General features: G+C 42.9%; 1 protein-coding gene and 1 long non-coding RNA gene across 18 annotated transcripts in view; one reads left to right on the plus strand and one right to left on the minus strand.

The window, feature by feature from the left end:
- IGF2BP2 (insulin like growth factor 2 mRNA binding protein 2) overlaps positions 1 to 21,115 on the minus strand; it is a 177,304-nt gene that overhangs the window by 71,912 nt on the left and 84,277 nt on the right. The window lies entirely within an intron of this gene.
- On the plus strand, positions 148 to 16,850 carry LOC118147775 (uncharacterized). The gene is made up of 5 exons (XR_004734332.3): positions 148 to 256; positions 1,248 to 1,388; positions 5,238 to 5,423; positions 6,201 to 6,448; positions 16,541 to 16,850. It is a non-coding gene; the product is annotated as an uncharacterized LOC118147775 (long non-coding RNA).

The following is a 21,115-nucleotide window of genomic DNA, read 5'->3' on the forward strand; positions in this document are numbered from 1 at the left end:
CTTCCTTACTGGAGGCTCCCAGGCAAGTGGTGGTCCCATGGAACTAAACAACAGATGAGTATGGAATAGGGTGACATCATTCCAGAAGAACAGACAGCAAACAATGGGAGTTCAGAGGAAAGGCCACAGCCAGCGTTGAGGGAGGGTGTAGGAACCTAAAGGAAAAGCAGACAACATCCAGGTAAAGAAGAGGACAAAGGACAGTGATCCTGCAGAGAAAACACCATTGAGCAAAGTTGGGAGGCAACCACGGCAGGTAAGCAGGCTCGGTCTGGGCAATCCCAGGGAAGCAGGAGACTAATCCAGTGAGATGCCAGACTATGCAGAAACAAAGTTCTGTAACTCTACGTGGGCTGCAATGAGCATGCGGCCAAAGCAAACACATGCCTGGGCCAAGGAGTCCTAAGTGGGCACCAGGACCCAGGCAGGAATGAACAGATAAGCAAAGAACCAGCAGAAGAGAGCCTTCCAGACAGCACAGTAGCAAAGCAGCTTGGCTAGAGTCTGAAGAGGCAGACACAGTCACCGAGATCATTCCCTGGGCTCTTCTTGTCCACTGGGGCAACATGCAGTCTGAAGACATAGGTAGCTGGAGCTATCAATCAGCCAACAACAGTCTTGTTTCTGTTGAGCTGTAAGCCTTCCAGGGCTGCAACTAGACACGTGGGAAGGTCCGATTCGAAACGAAAACTAATTCCTGAAAGGTTTTACAACTGCTATCCCTTTTCCCCTCTCTCCCTGAACCTAGGCTTTTGCCCTGGTAGAGGTGGAGACAGTGTAGCCCAGAGGTTGAGACTGGAGTCAAAGGTTCCAAGTTCAAAGCCCACCCAGCTACTTATGAACTGAATGATCCTCAGCAAAGTTGCTTTAACTTTCCTGACTCAGCTCCCTCATCTAGACTCTCAGAATTGTTAAATTAAATAAGAACACAGAAGTTGCGTTCAACACGGCACCTGGCACTGGGAAGTGCTGTGTGAGTTGTAGTGTTCTTGTGTTGTACTGAAAAGGCAAGGTGGGCCAGATTTTAAAGGAACCCCCATACCACAGTCTGGACTTTGTAGTGGACCGTATTTTCCAAAAAGGAATGCATCACAATCTTGCCTATCTGCTTTTCTTATGGTGTGACTTTGACACTCCTCCCATTGAGAGATGGGTTTCTCTATTTCCGCCCCCTTGATAGGCTTCTGAGCATAGTGACAGTGATAATTCATGACTGCTGAAACTAGATCCTAGCATGCCTTTCTTAGGAATGCTTGCTCTTGGAAGCCAGTCACCACCATGCTGTGAGGAAGAGCAAGCAACCACATGGAGAGACCACTGTTCCAGCCAACAGCCCCAGCTGAGGTCCCAGCTGACAGCCTGCCTCAAATCACCAAGGATGTGAACAAGTAAGCCTTTACATGTCAACTCACCCTAGCCTTTGAATATTCCCAGCAGAGGCCTCAGACATAACAAGGCCGAGACAAACCATCCCACGGTCCCCTTTCCAAATTCCTGACCCACAGAATCTGAGTCTGATGAAATAGCAGTTACTTTATGCGACTTTGTTTCGGTTTGTTACACAACAACAGATAATCAATACAATTGTTTTAAGGCAACAGATGGCCATGGAAAGGTTTGAAAGTGGTGAAAAAGCAAGATGTATGTTTCCAGAAGACCAATCTGACTGCAGTGGGCTAAGATTGGTGGAAGGGGACTCAGCAGGAAACCAGTGACACTACACAATGCAAACCGGATTATTAGGGCAGGGGGAGGGTGTTAAAGGTCACAAATTAGATGTGGGCATTAACAAGAAGAGAGAACTTCAAATGACACCAAGGTCTGAACTAATAGTGGAACCTGACATAATCAGGTTCATCCAGAAGGGACTAATATTGTTTTTTGCTGGTGGACAGAGTAGAGGAGAGAAGGTAAATTCCATTTTAAATACATGGAATTTGCATGATGTCAGGATAATCTAAGACATATTAAGTGAGAAGTCAGTCGGAGCTAGGCTGGCTGTCGTGACTCACATCTGCAATCCCAGCACTTTGGGAGGTCAAAGCAAGAGGATTGCTTGAGGCCAGGAGTTCCAGACCAGCCTGGGCAACATATTGAGACCCCAATTTCTGCAAAAAAAAAAAAAAATAGTCACCAACCACAGTGGCTCACGCCTGTAATCCCAGCAAACTGGGAAGCCGAGGCAGGCAGATCATGAGATCAGGAGTTTGAGACCAGCCTGGCCAGTATGGTGACACTCCATATCTACTAAAAATACAAAAATTAGCTGGGCATGGTGGCGGGCACCTGTAGTCTCAGCTAGTCCAAGGCTGAGGCAGGAGAATTGCTTGAACCTGGTAGGTGGAAGTTGTAGTGAACCGAGATCGCACCACTGCATTCCAGCCTGAGCAACAGAGTGAGACACCATCTCAAAATAAATAAATAAATTAGCTTGGCATATGTGCCTGTAGTTCCAGTTCTTGGGAGGCTGAGAATCACTTGAGCCCAGGAGGTTGACGCTACAGTGAGCCATAAACGTGCCACTAAACTCCAGTCTGGGCATCAGAGTGAAACGGTCCAAAATTAATTACTTAATTAATTAATTAACCCAGGACTAGAAGCTGAACACAGGTGTTGGTCAAAACCTTGAAAATGGATGAGATCAACTTTCAGATCATGCTTGTGTTTAGGAGAACAGGTGAGCTTGACCAGGGTTAGCCAGTCACAGAGGCAGAATTCTCGGAGTATAACTTCACGAACAAGTTTCGGAAAGGTGCAATGATTATTAGTGCCAAATGCTAGAGAGGTGAAAGAGATGAAAGACTAAGTAAAGGAACTGGAACCCAAAAGGTAATAAGGAATGGACCCAAAGTTGGAGGAGGGCCTCTCCATCCCTGACCAAAAATGAAACAAGATACACAAACTGGGAGATGAATGAAATGACAAACCCTGCTGGTACACACCAGAATGTCTTCAGTCTCTATTCAGATGGACATTTTCTGTGAGTCTGGAAAGGGGAAGTGGTGGGAACTGTTAAAGTGAGATGGTGAAATGCACATTTCTAAGGGTACAAAGTGGGCACAAGAACACCTGACACTTATCCACCTCACAAAGATAAAGCACAGATTAGATTCCTATAAAGTGCTCTGAGTCCTCTGCCATTGTAATAGACCCAATACCTATCTTTCAGCCTTCAGAGAACAGTTGTTAACATTTGCTGAACTCTCCAGCATGCCTGGGAGGTAGATATTATCGTTGGATGAGGAAACGAAGGCCACACAGCAAGTCAAAAGCCAAGGCAAGATTAGAACAGGGCCTGCCTTCTGTGTGGGGCAGTCTATTTGGCTAGATTCCTTTTGTCAGTAACAGGTTCTATGATCTGTAATACGGAAGAGGCTTGTTTCCGGGGAGAATGTGAAAATAGACTCATTAATGACCATAAGCGTCTCTGAAACTCACCAAGGGGGTGGTGGGAAAAAAGGTACAGCCAGCCAGATTCTGGAAACAATGGAAGAAATTACAGGAGGCCAGGCGAAATGGCCCACACCTATAATCCCAGCACTTTGGGAGGCTGAGGCGGGTAGATCTGAGGTCAGCAGTATGAAACCAGCCTGGCCAACATAGTGAACCCCCATCACTACAAAAATACAAAAATCAGCTGGGCATGATGCACGTGCCTGTAATCCCAGCTACTTGGGAGGCTGAGGCAGGAAAATCATGTGAATCCGGGAGGCGGAGGGTGCAGTGAGCCGAGATTGCACCACTGCACTCCAGCCTGGGCAACAGAGCAAGATTCTGTCTCAAAAAAAAGAAAGAAAGAAAAAGAAACAAGAAATCACAGGACCACTGGAGACTGTAAGAACAGCAAGGGAGATGCAGGCCCTTCGAAAGCATCAGTCTGGGCAGATTCAGAGGCTGTGGGGAGAGACCTCACAGAGCAGCCTATGCCCCAGCCATTCCTATACATCTGTCTTCAGTCTCCTCCCTTGCGGCAGACACAGCGTGAACGTGGCTGGTTTGGACTGAGGCTCTCAGCCGCAAAGACAGAGCAGTAACTGGATTCCTCACACGGTGAACAGGTAACAAAATGGTAGTGCTGTGGATCAGAACACCTCAGGAGGCCCCAGAAACAGTGAAGAGGAAGAGTAACCGTTTTGTGAAAAAGACTTGACTTGAAATCTCTGGAGAAGCAGTAGCATCATAATTCTTCCTCTTTCTGTATTTACTTTTTTCCTTAGAAACTCAATTTCTTAATAAAATTAAAAAAGCAATGATGACACTGTTTGAATATTATTATAAATTGGTTGGAGTGGAGGATAAATGAAATTGGCACAGGGAAGGCAAGAGGCATTTACTGAGTGTCTATCACATTCCCTCTCAATGTTTAGAATCCCCTTGTGAGATATTAGCAGCCCATTTTACAGAGACTTAGAAAGGATAAATCTTTTACTCCAAGCCATACAGCTAGTCTATGATAGAGCCAGGATTCCAGACCTGACATGTCCAATTCCAGAGCTATTGCTCTTTTCTATACACTGCACTATACATCTCAACAGTGATGAGTTCAACATTAGTCAGGTCTGAACTAATGAGATTTAGTATAATGCCCCAGAGCTGACTGTACCGCAGAGCTGGAGAACACATAGGGAGGGGCACTTCCTTATGTATACCTGAACTATGTTTGCGATTCACACAAAATAAAGAAGTGACCAGAAACAGCCCCAGCCTGAGAAGCAAAGTCACCGCAGTCCACTCCACCCCAGCCTAGAGCTCCCTCCCCGCTGTACTCTCACGCTACCCTCCAGCTTTCCAACAGTGCCACCCCCCCACCCCCCCCCACCCCCCGCTGCTCCCTTCAGCCGACTCTGCTCGCCTCCAGCCCATCAGCAGCACCTTGACTCAGGTGGCAGGAGTTGGGAGGTTAACCAGATACACCAATCCCTGTTAAGTCGGTCACCAACATGTTACCCCTTCTAGGATATGGGCTTTTTGTGTTTTCGTTTTTTCACTCAGTTAACATGTACTTTACCACCACAAAGGTAACATTACCATGGTGGACATCTCATTCATCCTCGAAGACTGCCGGAGGAGACAGCTGTAGGGCAAGTAGGCCTTTGGGCATTTCCCAGCCCACCAACCAGCCAATCACAAAATCAAACCAGTATTTACTTTTAAAAATACTCATTACGTTTTAATTATTGAACAGATTTGCTCATTCAGTGAGGTAGTTACTATCTATTATTATACCCATTTTACAGAGAGGATACAGCCATGAAAAGGTTCAAAAACCTCCCAAGGGCTCACAGCTCATAGGCAGCAGGAACAGGATTCAAATGCAGGTAATCAAGACGCAGAGTCATGCTCTTAACCACTATCCTACGAGTTCTCGAAGCAAGATCTGCAGACCCTTGGGATCCTTAAGACCCTTTCAGAGGCTCCAGGAGGTAAACCTATTTTCCTAATCATACCAAGTGTTACTTGCCTTGTTTTTCAGGTATTTTCACTCATGATGCAAAAGCAACGGTGGCTAAAACTGCCGGTGCCTGAGGCTGCATGAAGCCAGGGGCTCCACAATGCACCAAGTCCTATGCTCACTACTGTACACTCTTAGTGGAGGGGGAAAAGCCAGTTTCACTTAAAACTGTCCTTGACAAAGCAGTAACAATGACTAATTTAAAGAATTCTGACCCTGGAATGCAGATCTTCTAAAATATTTGGTGTGACAAACGGAAAGTACACATACAACAAGGCCGCTGCCTTGGGAAGTGAGATTCTCAGGAAATGCAACTGTGTCATCATTTGAGCTGGGAGCTGAAATGGTCACTTTCTTCCTGGATATGACATTTGTACTTGAAAGAACTGACAGACAGCAATGACTATTCAGATCTGGGTATCTCTCGCAAATTTTACTTGAAATGAATAAAGTGAGCCTGTCACTTCAAATAAAACAACTCACAGTATTTGTGGCCAATGATAAAATCTGACCTCTTAAGAAAGAGAATTTTGGAAAACTTGTATTTGCTATTAGCAGCCTGCAGCTTCCCAATACTGGTCATGACAGTGATGAATGTAATTTTTTGATACTATATGGTGCAACATCAATACCCGGAAGAGCTGAATAACCCAGTGACCCGATATTTTCCAAATGACTAATGCATAATGCTACAAAACCCTGCATTAGATTTTAACATAACAGAATATTAATGTTTATATGGTTTCAGATACCACGTGGCAACTAACCTTTAAGAAACTACTGCTTGTCAAATTTTGGTGGTGTATCAAAGAAGAATATCCATAATTATCTGAAAAGGCGATTACAATACTCTTCTTTTTGGTGATTACAAATCTGGGTGAGCCCAGATTTTCTTCATATTTTTCAACCAAAATAATGTATTGCTTCAGATTGAATGCAGAGGCAGACAAGCGAATATAGCATCTTCTCTTAAGCAAGGCATTGGAGAGACTAAAGGTAAAACAATGTATCCATTCTCATTAAGATATTTCACTTTAGAAAAAACATTGTTTTGGTCCTTTTTTTTTGGAGATGGATTTCGCTCTTGTTACCCAGGCTGGAGTGCAATGGCGCGATCTCGGCTCACTGCAACCTCCGCCTCCTGGGTTCAGGCAGTTCTCCTGCCTCAGCCTCCTGAGTAGCTGGGATTACAGGAACGCACCACTATGCCCAGCTAATTTTTTGTATTTTTAGTAGAGACGGGGTTTCACCATGTTGACCAGGATGGTCTCGTTCTCTTGTTTTGGTCTTATGTCTCCAGGGGTACATGCCCAGGTTTGTTACATGGACATATTACATAAGGAGGTTTTAGTTTCTACGGAATCCATCACTCAGATAGTGAACAATGTACCCAGTAGGTGAGTTTTAACCCTCACCCCACTCCTGCTCTTTCCCCTTTGAGTCTCCAGTGTCTGTTATTTTAACCTTTACCTCTGTGTAGCCACTGCTTACCTCCCACTATAAGTGAGAACATGCAGTATTTAATTTTCTCTTTTTAAGTTATTTCACATAAGATAATGTGAAATACAAATGGTGCTGCAAAGGAAATAATTTCATTCTTTTTTATGGCTACATAGTATTCCATGGCATATTTATGCCACCTTTTCTTCATCCAATTACCTGCTGATGGGCACCCAGGTCTATTCCATGACTTTGCTAATGAACCATGCTATGATAAACACACAAGTACAAGTGTCTTTTCTATCCAATCATTTCTTTTCCTTTGGGTAGACGCCCCGTAGTGAGATTTTGGCAGTTCTATTTTCAGTTCTTTGAGAAATCTTCGTACTGCTTTCCATAGAGGTTGTACTAAGTTACATTCACACTATGGGGATATAAGGATTCCTTTTTCTCTGCATCCACCCCAACGTCTCTTGTTTTTTGAGTTTTTAATAATAGCCATTCTGACTGGTATAAGATGGTATCTCAATATGGTTTTAATTCACATTTCTCTGATGGTTAGTAAACATCACAGAAATGTGAATGTTTAGTATTTATATTTAGAAAATGTAGTTATTTTAAATAATTTAAATAGTTATTTTAAAATATTTTTACTATCAGAGAAATGTGAATGTTCAGTATTTATATTTAGAAAATATAGTTATTTTAAATAAACTAATATTTACATTAAAATGTAATTTTAAAAATGAATGAATAGATACTTTAAAACTTCCTTGTTTTTAACTCCAGATGTGGTAAATAGCATCAGCTCTTTAGTCCTCAGTAATTTGTAAGAGTATATAGGGACACAGAGACCAAAAGTTTGAAAATCCCTACTGCACAGCATGGAACCTAGAGGGAGAGGAGACAAAGAGCAGGCTGTGTGGCTGCATCACTGTTTTTGTTTTGTTTTGTTTTTTGTTTTTGAGACGCAGTCTCACTCTGTCGCCCAGGCTGGAGTACAATAGTGGTACGATTTTGTTTTGCTGCAGCCTCCGCCTGCTGGGTTCCAGCGATTCTCCTGCCTCAGCCTTCCTAGTAGCTGGAATTACAGGTGCCCAATATCATGCCCGGCTAATTTTTGTGTTTTTAGTAGAGACTGGGTTTCACCATGTTGGCCAGGCTGGTCCCAAACTCCTGACCTCAGATGATCCACCCACCTTGGGCTCCCAAAGTGCTAGGATAACAGGAGTGAGCTTGTTATTCTGCTTCACTTTCTAGGTAAGGGGGTGGGAGGGAACCACAACTAGTCACGATGAATTTTACAGACTTCTCAGCAACTAAGTTTCAAGGACCCAATTTTTTACCAGTCTTTAAGGCTCAATGACAATAAGCTTTAAAGATCGTTCTCGACCCCTGTGGTTTCCAGAGCGCTCTCAGCTCTACCTCTCGTCTTGTACACTCGCCGTTCTCTCTGGCCCATCTGGGAAACTCCAACCCTCGTTCATGATGTATATTGCCAGCCTCTCCTCTCTGCCCCAGGCACCCTGTATATCTCTTTTCTCTTTTTCTTTTCCATTAAAACTCACCTTTACTAATCCAGCACCATAATTCCACTCTTAGAACCTCCCATGCAATTGGAAGGGGAATACAGGAAGAGGTGAGTATGTTGGGAATGTAGGGTAGTTCTCTAACTGGGGCCCCATTTTGCTTTCTCTAAAGTGAGAAACACTGGGTCTAGCAAAGTAGAGGAGCGCTGAGGCTTTTGGTTCAAATGGTAAAGGAGGCCCTCAAGAGCAGCACAATGAGTGTATCCCGAAGGCAGTGCTGGAGGCGGTCTCGTGATCTAGATTTCCTCTTGGCATCCAAGTCCTTTCTAATTTCTTCAGGTTTTTCGGCCAGGTTTGGTACGTCATAGTTCTGAGCCAGATGCATTCCAACCACGTCGCCCAGTGTAAATCCAAGCAGGAACTGGAGCACTATGACAGTGGGGAGGGTATGAAGGGCGGCTGCAACCTGTAACCCTTTTCTATAGCACTAAGCACATGGCTCTGATGTTTCTGTGGCCTTTTCTCTACTGGAAGTGTGAGGCCTCAAAAGCTAGAATTCTGTCTTAATCCTGGTACCTTTCTCTGGTACTTGGAATGCAGAGTGAAACTCAGAAAAGATCTGCTGAATTAATAAAACCAAGCAACTCCCTAACATGCACCAACCAATCTTCCAGTAGCAATGTGGCTTATCCAGGGAAGCCTGTGTTGACCAGCTGAGAGAAACAGTGCAGGATTTTTAGTGATTCTCAGTATGATCAACTGAAATGTGGACTCACTGTCAAGTCTTGATATAGTTAGACTGGTGTAAAGCCTGAAACTGTAAAACTGAGACCTAAATCTGGGGCTTCCAAACCCTCCAAGGCAAGCAGTCCTGGCTCAGTCCCCAACATACTTCGAGGACCTTCCCAGGCAGACACTGGCCTCCTCCTGCAAGACCCATGTCTGAAGTGCTCTAAAACCAAAACAATGCTTAAAAAAAATTATTATTATTTGAGACAGACTCTCACTCTGTCACGCAGGCTGGAGTGCAGTGGCGTGATCTCAGCTCACTGCAACCTTCACCTCCTGGGTTCCAGCGATTCTCCTGCCACAGCCTCCCAAGTATCTGGGACTACAGGAGCATGCCACCGTGCCTGGCTAATTTTTGTATTTGTAGTAGAGATGGGGTTTTGCCATGCTGGCCAGGCTGGTCTCGAACTCCTGACCTCAGGTGATCCACCTGCCTTGGCCTCCCAAAGTGCCTGAATTACAGGCATGAGCCACCACACCAGCCCAAAAACAATGCTTTTAAGCAACCAGGTTTGAAAGAGAAAATTTTAATAAAATTAGGAGTATATGAAGACAATTGTAAAGTCATTGCTGTTGCTTTAACTGCTATACGACCAAGGACTTCGTAACTCAATTAGAGAAAATATTTTTTTCCCAAATTTAATGTAAGCAACGTGTGGGAATAAAGGATGTTGAGTCAGATAATCCCCTGTAGGCCTGAGAGATAATACCATGTGTGTAAGTTTTGAAAAATGTTCACATACCTCAGGATGTTACAGCTTCTTTCTGGAATGTTGCTACTGTCCTGTTAATCCCTCCCCCAACCTGCCCGCCACAAAGTTCTCTTATCCTGTTGTTCACCACACCGCTTTCCTTGCACTATACCGTGTTCTAACTGCTCCCCATCCTAGTCATCTAGGAACTAGGGGAGGATACAGTAAAGCTAACAGGCATAAGACATTTCAAAGCCTCCTGAGGTTCTGCCTAAGAACACGATCTTCTGATCCCTTATCCCTACAAAATAAGAATCTTGGAAATCGTCTATTCTCATTCTTATTTTACTAAAGAGGAAGCTGAGAAAATGTAAAGTGACTGAAATGCCATACTTTCTCAATCCATTTCTGTACATTTCAGGAAGCTTGATCCCAAGGAAAAGAGGGTGCCCCACAGTCAAAGAGAGAAGGAAACTGAGGAATGGTTGAGACTGTCAGTACCTACTCAACACCATTTACTAGACGCTAAGCCCAGAAATCCTATGTTAGCACAGGCACACAGAGAAAGCCCTATGTATTTAAAATTTAACAGATATCAAATCAGAGCAAAAAATAAAGTAAATGCAACAAGCACATTAAAAACAAACAGTAGTTTAGGAAAATGGAAAGTTTACCAATGACTGGAACAGGAAAGGCATGAAGAAAAATTAAAAACTGGGTAAGGACTAAACAATTTACCTTGCAGTTTAAGGATCTGTTTAGAAAGAGTATGTACATTCATTACTGGGGAGGTATTTCTGGTGACCAAAAAACCCCCACAATAACAACATTGCAGTATTTTTCACAAGAACCCTTAACCCCCTTACTTCGCCACAAGAGGGTGCACACTTCCCTATTAATACAGGGACCCAGGGAACCTGCATACATTCTCCTAGGCAGTTGCTCACCTCTGCTCGGCCACCTCTCTCCCTAGCCTGAGTCTCATGACAGTAAAAGGCATCTGTACATAGTTGCAGAGGTTAAACCTGATCACATACTTTATCTCGTGTAATTCTAACGACAGTTCTGTGGCGGTGGGTAGAGCAACTTATCAACCCCATTTTAAAGATGAGGAAACACACTCAGAGGTGAAGTGACTCGCCCAAGGTCAGAGAGATCATCACGTTAGAGCCCAAGTTCAGACTCATGTTTTCTAGTTACCAAATGCTATAGACATTTTCCTTACATCCCTAGAAGAGCATAATCAAAACCCATTCCTCAATCATTCAGTGCCTCTGTTCATCCATTCTACTGTTTCTGAGCAAAGAACCATACACTGAGCAGATGAGAAACTGCTCACTTTTGCATTGTTAAAATCGGCGAAAGCTGGTTTTTAACAAGTATGTGTTAGCATCTGGCAATTATCTTTATGGGTTTTCAATGAAGTGAATAGGGTGCTGACACTTGTCTACTATTTACGGCAGCAGTAACATGAACTAGAATAATTTTAAGAGTTTGCTTGTAACAGGGAAATTAACTGGAAGTTCAACTTTCTTTGGCTAGCTCTTAAGAGACTCAGGCTAAAACCTAACTCCAAAACACTCCTGGCAGAAACCCTAGAGCATAGAGGTCAAGGATTTGGACTTAAGATGCCAGACTGCCTGGGTTCAAATCCAGATCTTGCCACTTACCAAGTGACCCTGGTTAATTAACTCTGAGGTGCCTCAATCTCCCCACTGCAGAGTGGAGATAAGAGCAGCAGCTCCCTCACAGTGTAATAGTGAAGACAGCATTGTAACATGAAAGCATACACAAGCGCTCGAGCTACAGAAGGCAGCCCTTACTCTAAAAGGCAGACGAGATTATTAATTTTAGAGACTAAAGAAAATATTTTGATTGTATGTGCATTATGTTGGAGAATTACATGTTATGACAATATGAATGCTTGAAAATACATTTAAATCCTGCCCCCACCCTTTTTTTGAGACCAAGTCTGACTCTGTTGCCCAGGCTGGAGTGCAGTGGTGTGATCTCAGCTCACCGCAACCTCTACCTCCCACGTTCATGCAATTCTCGTGCCTTAGCCTCCCAAGTAGCTGGGACTACAGGCATGAGCCACCACGTCCAGCTAATTTTTGTATTTTTAGTAGAGATGGGGTTTCACCGTGTTGGTCAGGCTGGTCTTGAATTCCTTACTTCAGGTGATTCGCCTGTCTCGGCCTCCCAAAGTGCTGGGATTACAGACGTGAGCCACCGGGCCTGGCCTTACATCCCTTAATCCATGTGCATAGCAATTATATCTATCTTAAAGGATTTAGAGCATAAATTGCCAAGAATAAATTTCTCATACCTTTGCTTTTATGAAACTGTGTGGCATATCTCATAGTCTCATGCCAAGTCCTTGGTCAAGAAAGAAAAGCTAAATTAGAGTTCCTCTGGGAGGAGACAGTAAGCTTTACATAGCAGAGGGGAAGTCTCCTTACCCTAGGAACCTGAAGACCCAGGTTGTAGTTACAGCTCTGCCACTAAACAGCATCCCCTAATTCTTAAATGTTTCTAAAAATGTAACTTTTGACTTCCATCACCATGATCTTAATTCATATCCTTAATAGCATGGACTCCTAACTGGCCACAGAAGTGGAGCTCATTAAGTTTGCTGAATGAGTGAATGAATGGGGGGTGGGAATAGTGACACCAAAGGAGAAGGCCACAGAAAACAGGAGAAAAAAGATTATAAACTACATGCACACACTTTATCATCTCAAGTCCTAGCTCAGCTCTGTTTTCACAGAACGCGGGACCATTCCAGTCAGGCTAACCTCAAGTAATCCACCCTCCCTCTCTCACAATGTTTTCTTAGTGGTAGTGCCACAGGTGCCAAGGGGTTCCCCAGATCATCTTTGCAGTCCAGTTCGTCGGGTCAAATCATTCAGATCCCTAAGGCTAGCAGCTCCTGCACCTGGTTGAAGCTGCCTTGGCACCTCTAAATCTAAGAGGGTACTGGGCCTACGTCATGGGGACTCAGAGGTGGAGTGGCCCAGTCTTTCACAGTCTGAGTGCCTTCCAGATCCTTCCAAGGCCCCCAACAAACTCTTCCGGTCTAAACACCACACTCCTCTTTTTAAGACTGCCCTCTAAATTCTTATTTACTTTGAAGGACATCTCTGTTGCCTAACTCCTATAGGGTAGAGAGAATTCCACGGCCACATCTCAATGAAAGGTGAATACTTGTTACAGTTTTGACCTCAAATTTTATTTGACTCTGCCATGGGCCCAGGTGCCCCTCTTGAGGACATGACTTCACACACACAATATGTGCATGATCATTCCATCTACCCATGCGACAGCAACGTCTTGGGGAATGACATTCCCTCCCACTGGAACATGCCCACTTGCTCACCCAATGTGGCTGTTAATGATATGATAAGACAGCATCTCTGCATCTTGCTCACAACCTGAAATTCCCAGCCGGGGACACTGTGGAGGTGGGGCATCAACCACCTTATGGCAGAGTTAATGAGCTAAACCCTTAGGGTTTCAAGTTAGGCTTCACAGGCAGTCTCTGCAATGTCAGACTGCATGATGTGCATGATGTTGGGGACATGCCTGAATCTGGCCTCCACAAGAGTGTAACAAGAGTTTTCCATCTGACCCTGATATGCAAAACTGTGCCATCAGTACTGGGTGTCAGATCCATGCTAGGAAAGGACATGACCTCAGCCATCAAAATTAGAACTGGAAAAGCCCTCCCCAAATCTAGCAGAATACCTTAGTCTCAAACGTCTTCTATGTAGGGCTTCTGATACTTGTCGTGGGACTCTAATTTACAAGCTAACAAGTGTCACCATGAAAACAGTGACACTTGTTAGCTTGGAAATTTTCCTGATGTTGACCGTTAATTTCTATTTTTTTTAATGTACTGCTTTGATCGACCCTAAATACATTTTCTCTTTCCATGATGTTTACATCCTTCACATTCTTAGGGACTGTTATCATATCCCCTTTAATCACCCTTTGGCCAAGCTATACATACTAAATTCCTTTCATCTCTCCTATGTCCTTTCTTCCAGCAGTGTTGGCTCCTCTTTAAACTCCTTCTAATCTGTCAACATCTTTCCGGAGCTGATGCACACCCTCCCTTCATCAACATTCTAGGTGCTCCCTGTTTCCTAAGGGTTCTCCAAAGACTCCTGTTGTGAAAAAATACTGGACTGAGAGTCAAAAGTGGTAGCTCTAGTCCTGGATCTGCTCTGAGCCTCAGTTTTCCCTTTTATAAAATGGGAGTAACACCTTTTTTGACTTGATCCAAAGAATATAAAATATAAAATCACTTTGCAGATTCTAAAGTAACCGTGCATGAAGAATGTGTGCATAGAGCATGTGCATATTAAAAATATAAACAGAAAATAAAACTGGAAACAAGTATGTCAAATAACTGTTGTTAAATCTGATAGCAGCATTTGGAGTAACAGCTATGTTATCCTACGCACTGGGTGCTTTATGTTTCAACTTCAAAGAATTATTTATCCATTTCCTAAAAGTATTTACTTAACTTCTACTACACACAAGAAGACAGGCCAGACAACGTGGGAGAATATGAAACAAAGACCTCAAGAAGTGATGGTGATCAGCCCAGTTCTCATGGACTCTGTACTTGGTTTGGAACACATAGTATCAGGAAGCTTTTCCTGCTGTCTCTTGGATAATACTTTATAACACTGTGGTGATTTCTTCTTATTTCTTTAGAGTAGATTCTGAGAAATAGAATTACTAGGTCAAAGGGTGTGACCATATTTAGGCCTAAAATTTCCAAATAGTTTCCCAGAAAGAATGTGCCAATTTCTACCCTCACTGCCAATGTTTACCAGTGTCTCTTACCAGGCCATGGCTAACACTGGGTATTATCTTTATTCCAAATCTAATGAATTGGCTTTTAGAAATCATAAATAAAAGCATGAAAAAATCTAAAATAAATTCACATTTCTACCAAGATTAAGTATCCCCACTTGGTATCTATTTTGATGTCACCTTGTAAGTATTCAGCAGAATCTTTAGTCCTTCAAAAGACACTAACTGAGTGCCTATTATTTTCCAGGCAATAAAACTGGGGGTTAAGCCACAAAGATGAAATGGTCCCAAGACCCTGCCTTTAAAGGGCTCATAATCTAGTGTAAAAGATAAACACTAATAATTACAGAACTAATTATAGAACACTGTGGGCAGAGCTCCTTCCTTGAAAAGTACAAAAGCAACACAGAAGAGGGAGCCAGGAACAGCCTAGGGAAGTCAGGAAGGGCTTTGGGGGAAGTGGTGATATCCGAGCTGGGTTTTGAAGGATGAGCAAGTCTTAACCAGAGAAGGGAGAACGAAAGAGATGAATCCAGGCAGAGGAACCAGTTATTGGTCTTTGCAGCAGCCACTACCATCCTCTCAGAAAATGTTTTATTATATAAAGGTTTAGCAATTCAGGGCTAAGCCTCATTGGGCAGTTTTATTGTTTTAATCTCTATCATTTACAGTTGCATTTCTGTCCCTGGAGAAAGCAATCAGAAAATATTCCACAAAGGGCACAAGATCACTCCTGCTTCCTTCACAGAGAATGCCATTTTAAAAAAAGAGTATTAAACAATAATTTTGGGGGCCAGGCGCGGTGGCTCAAGCCTATAATTCCAGCACTTTGGGAGGCCGAGGTGGGTGGATCACAAGGTCAAGAGATCGAGACCATCCTGGTCAACAAGGTGAATCCCCGTCTCTACTAAAAATACAAAAATTAGCTGGGCATGGTGGCGCGTGCCTGCAGTCCCAGCTACTCAGGAGGCTGAGGCAGGAGAATTGCTTGAACCCAGGAGGTGGAGGTTGCGGTGAGCCGAGATCGCGCCATTGCACTCCAGACTGGGTAATAAGAGCGAAACTCCCTCTCCAAAAAAAAAAAAAAACAAACCAATAATTGTGCTAAATATAAACTTTAGAACTGAGATTGTCAAGCTTGAAGAGGGCCTTTAATCCTTAAAGATCCTTAAATACTTTCTCAGGTAAAGCAGGAATATCTATAAATTAAGACAAATAACTTTTCTATCACTACAAAATTAAATCAATTGGAGCTACAAAAAAAGTTCCGAAAACCCAGTTTAAATAATAGCATAAGAAATGAAGGGCATCAGATCCATTTCCAAATAATAAAAATATTCCTAAAAGCTGCCCTTTTATGTGTTTTCACATATCATTGGCAGCATATATAAATATCCATGTCTGGGATTTAGCAGTGTTCTGAAAAATATACTCTTGTGAATTAGGGATTACAACAGTGGACTTTAAAAAAAAAAAAAAGGAAAGGGGGGCATTGCAACTGTACGAGGTTACAAGCCTCCAATCTGTCCTGGAATTTTCAAAGCCCAAACAACACTCCTGGTCTCTAATCCTGTGTGTTTAAATTGCAGAGCATTTAAATGAAATTGACAGAAAAACCCATACAAAGGGACTGCTTCATAAATTGTAAAAAGATAGCTTTCCAATTACTTTGTCAATTATTTTCCTTTAAACTAAGTCCTTCAAATTGTGCCCTACTGTTCAAATGTCTTCCTAAACCCTTTTGTTATCGAAAGGCAAATTAATCTTCCTTTGACTCTAAATGACAGCCTGGCTTTCTCCTGGCTCCCTAGGAATCACTACCACCTGCCGGAATGCAGCTGAGTTCGGCCAGGAGCAGACACTCTGATGCTGTCCTGTGATGAGAACAGGTTCTCCAGCCAGGGAGCTCTAAGGGAAGACTATGACCAGGAGTCCAGGTACCCAGCCACAAGAAGCTTCACTTTCTATCTAGCCCCACAATGCAACCGAGATCCCAGCAGAGGCTCCAGGCCATCTGCCACTGTGCTTACAACTACAGGTCAGCCTATGTTCAGATACTAAAAATTACCATTTATCTCCATCTTTATTAAAAATAAACATGCCATCAAATTTTGTCCCTTTTTCCCCCTCCTGAGACAAGGTCTCACTCTCATTGCCTAGAACTGGAGCGCAGTGGCACCAACACAGCTCACTGTAGCCTTGACTTCCCAGGTTCAGGTGATTCTCCCACTTCAGCCTCTTGAGTAGCTGGTACTACAGGTGTATATAACCACACCTAGCTAATTTTTATATTTTTAGAACAGACGGGGTTGTGCCATGTTGGCCAGGCTAGTCTCTAACTCCTGGACTCAAGCGATCCAACTGCCTCAACCTCCCAAACTGCTGGGATTAAAGGTGTGAGCCACCATGCCCAGCCTTTTTATTTCCTTCTCAATTGTTGAAAAGCAAAGGGGATCCTTACACAAAACCATAAATGTCCACACAATTGGACTGGCATGAAAAATAAATGTTTGTATATTTAGAAGGATACATATCACACAAGGTGAAGAATAAAATTCTAAACCATTCATTTATCATTTAATCAACAGCATCTACTATGTGTCAAGCACTCTTCTGGGCTGAGGATATTGCAGTCAATGACACACAGTTCCATTCTCAAAACATTCACAGTCTAATACAGATTAACACTATATTCTCCTTCATATTAAATGTCTATCTGCTCAATTTTCAACAGAACTAGCCAAGATGATCAGATCTGCTCACGTTCCAACCTCAGAAGTATAGTCATGTTTAGTCTTTTCCTGTTATATGCTAATAATCATAATAGTTAAAACTGATTGAACACCTACTCTATGTCAAAGGTCAAACTAACCTATTTTCTGAATGTTATCAAGAGTAATTCTTTGAGCTAGCTACTCTTATCATCGCTTCTTCACAAGTAAGGAAACCAAGCTCAGAAGCATAGGTGTCTTGCTCAAAGCCACACAACTAGTAAAGGTTAGAGCCGGGATATAAGCTTGAGTCTGCCTAATCTGGATTTATGCTCTTAATCACCAAGCTCTGTGGTCTATGCTCAGCTCAAGGGACTGTCAAGATTAGCTGCAGGTTGAGGGAATGTTTACATATATCCTTCTTGAGAAATTGTTCTATAAAAGGCACACAGGTAAAATACTCCAATAGCATATAAAAATCCTCTGAGAGAAAAGTTCAGTGAGTCACTGGTTTTCAAACCTCTTACCAGCCTACTGATAATTTTATAAAACCAGCAGTACCATATGCAGAAATTCTACCTTGCTGCAAGCACAGGTGCAATTTTGAAGCTACTCGTTGTCAATTCTGATTTTTATTAAGCTTCCTAAAAAATCTCAAAGCTGACCTTTCAGATTCGTTTCTTTCCTACTCAGGATCCATGGCCTAATTTGACTGACAAACACAAGATACAAGAATGAATGGGTATCAGTGGTGAGTGGTACCTTGTCCCGTGAATAACGGCTACTTGTCATTGTCAAAACCCTGGAATTCACTCTGAACAGAGAAAAATTCCAGGTACCACGGGATTTCAGATAAGAAGAACTCATAACCCAGAACAAAAAGCCATGGAAAGGGTGACAAGAACTGGCCACTGTCATTACAAAAATAACAGTCAGGGCTGGCTTCATGGGTACGCGACATATACACCCATGTCACACAGGGCCCTGTGCTCAGATGGGCCTCACACTTGGTTTAATGCTCTGTTTTCACCACATAGAAATGAATAAGTTGTCTTTGAACTTGTGTGTTGTAAGTGAAGTCCAATGGCACAATGGAGCACGTGTATGAGCAGGGGAGACACGTAATATGCATGCTGCCATTCTTTGTTGCCCCATTTGCACACACCTCATTTGATGCCCTATAAGTACAGGATTTTGGGAGACCCACCGTGTGTGGGAGTTCGGCAAGACTCAGAGCAAGTACAAGGTAAGCATGTTATGTCTGTAACTGAGTATGTGCGGGTGCGGCCCCAAGAAGCCACACTTTCTACTGGAACCAGAATCTGCTTTGAATGTAGATGAAAGGCAATGGCACTCTAAAAAACATGAACAACCCTTCTTACTCATGTTACTTCTTCATGTTAGCCAACCACTTACACTAAAAATGATGATGTATGTCTCAGAAGGAAAAGAAGAGATAATCCTTAGTTTCTTTTCCATTCATTTTCCATAGTTCCATTATTCATTAGTAAGCTAATGGTGGAGAATGTTAGTAAAATGTGCATATATTAAGAAGTAAAATAATAAAAAATAAATCTTAAAAAAGTGAAATAAGTTTGAGACCAGTCTAGGCAACAAAGTGAGATCCCATCTCTTAAAATAAATAAATAAATTAGCCGGTCGGGCTCACTAGCTCAGACCTGTAATCCCAGCACTTTGGGAGGCCAAGGTGGGCAGATTACTTGAATTCAGGAGTTGAAACCAGCCAGTCCAACATAGTGAAACCTCATCTCTACTAAAAGTACAAAAAATTAGCTGGGCATGGTGGTAGGCATCTGTAATCCAGCTGCTTGGGAGGCTGGGGCAGGAGAATTGCTTGAATCTGGGAGGTAGAGGTTGCAGTGAGCCGAGATTGTGCCACTGCACTCCAGCCTGGGTGACAAAGCGAGACTCCATTTCAAAACAAAATATTAGCCGAGTGTGGTACGCACCTGTAATCCAAGCTACTTGGGAGGCTGAGGTAGGAAGATCATGTTGGCCAGGCTGGTCTTGAACGCCTGACCTCAGGTGATCCTGTTGCCTTGACCTCCTAAAACTGTTGGGATTATACGTGTGTGCCACCACGCCCAGACTATATTTTAATTATTTAATGATGCTTTTTGTGTTTTTTGAACAAGGGATCCCACATTGTCACTCTGCACTTGGTCTACCAAATTAAATAGCTGGGCCAGGCGTGGTGGCTCACGTCTGTAATTGCAGCACTTTGAGAAGCAGAGGCATCTGGATCACAAGGTCAGAAGTTCAAGACCAGCCTGGCCAAGATGGTGAAACCCTGTCTCTACTAAAAATACAAAAATTAGCCAGGTACGGTGGCAGGCGCCTGTAATCCCAGCTACTCGGGAGGCTGAGGCAGGGGTTGAACTGAAGGGGGCGGGAGGCAGAGGTTGCAGTGAGCTGAGACTGTGCCATTACACTCCAGCCTGGGTGACAGAGTGAGACTCAGTGTCAAAAATAAATAAATATATAGAAAGATAGATAGACAGATAGCTGACATTTGTAACAGTATCAGATAAAATTATTAAATTATGATGGATCCACTGCCTCCTTCCTTCAAACCTCAAATCACTAAGTAAAAGACTAGCTAATTCAATAACAAAGCAAACAGAAACTCCTGCTTGGAATTCTGGCTTCGGTGAAATCAAGGAATCAACACAAACTCCTTCCACCACATTTGACAATCCAGGGATCACAGAAAGCCAGAGGTTTTTAACATGCAGTCAGTCCTAGCAGTTTTCCCAGTGCCCAACCAAGACTATGCCTAAAGGGTTTCCTAGGAGGGGAAAGTGCAGAGAGTGCAAGTGGTGTAACTGACACATTTTTTAGTGCAAATCTCTGTATGACACAAGCAGACACATACTGTGGCAATGACTTACCGCTAATGTGCACCTGTCATCTTTGGCACTTGAGAGGCGAGAGATAACTTCTAATGTTTGATGGACATTTTAAGGCTTGAAAAACAAAGCACTTTCCTATACAGTCCTATTTTATTCCTACCATGGCCAAGTAAGGAACTCAGGAAAAGTATTTTTTAATAAAATTTTTACTGTTAGCATTCCAATGATAAAAAGTAATGCTGCTTTCATGTGATTGATCTGGGTAGTAGCTACATGGGTATCATTTATACTCATTCATTAAACTATATATGGGTTTTCTGTACTTTTGTGTATGATGTAGTCTGCAAAAAAAAAAAAAAAAGGAACAAAAGGTAATAAATGTTCATTATAGGCAATCAGAAAAGGAGGTTTAAAATCTCCTATAATCGCACCAGAGGAAACTACTATTAATTTGACACCTTCCTTTCTTAGTTTTTATAAAATTGAAATCACTGACTGGGTGCGGTGGCTCATGCCTGTAATCCCAGCACTTTGGGAGGTCAAGATGGGCGGGTCACTTGAGGCCAGGAATCTGAGACTAGCCTAGCCAACATGGCAAAATCCCCTCTCTACTAAAAATAGAAAAATTAGCTCGGGCACGGTGGCAGGTGCCTTTAATCCCAGCTTCTGAGGAGGCTGAGACACAAGAATAGCTTGAACCCTAGAAGTGGAGGTTGTAGTGAGCTGAGATCGCACCACTACACTCCAGCCAGGGAGACAGAGTGAGACTGATTCTTTAAAAAAAAAAAAAAATGGAATCATA

Source organism: Callithrix jacchus, chromosome 15, assembly GCF_049354715.1.
Source record: "Callithrix jacchus isolate 240 chromosome 15, calJac240_pri, whole genome shotgun sequence".
Taxonomy (NCBI): Eukaryota; Metazoa; Chordata; class Mammalia; order Primates; family Cebidae; genus Callithrix; species Callithrix jacchus.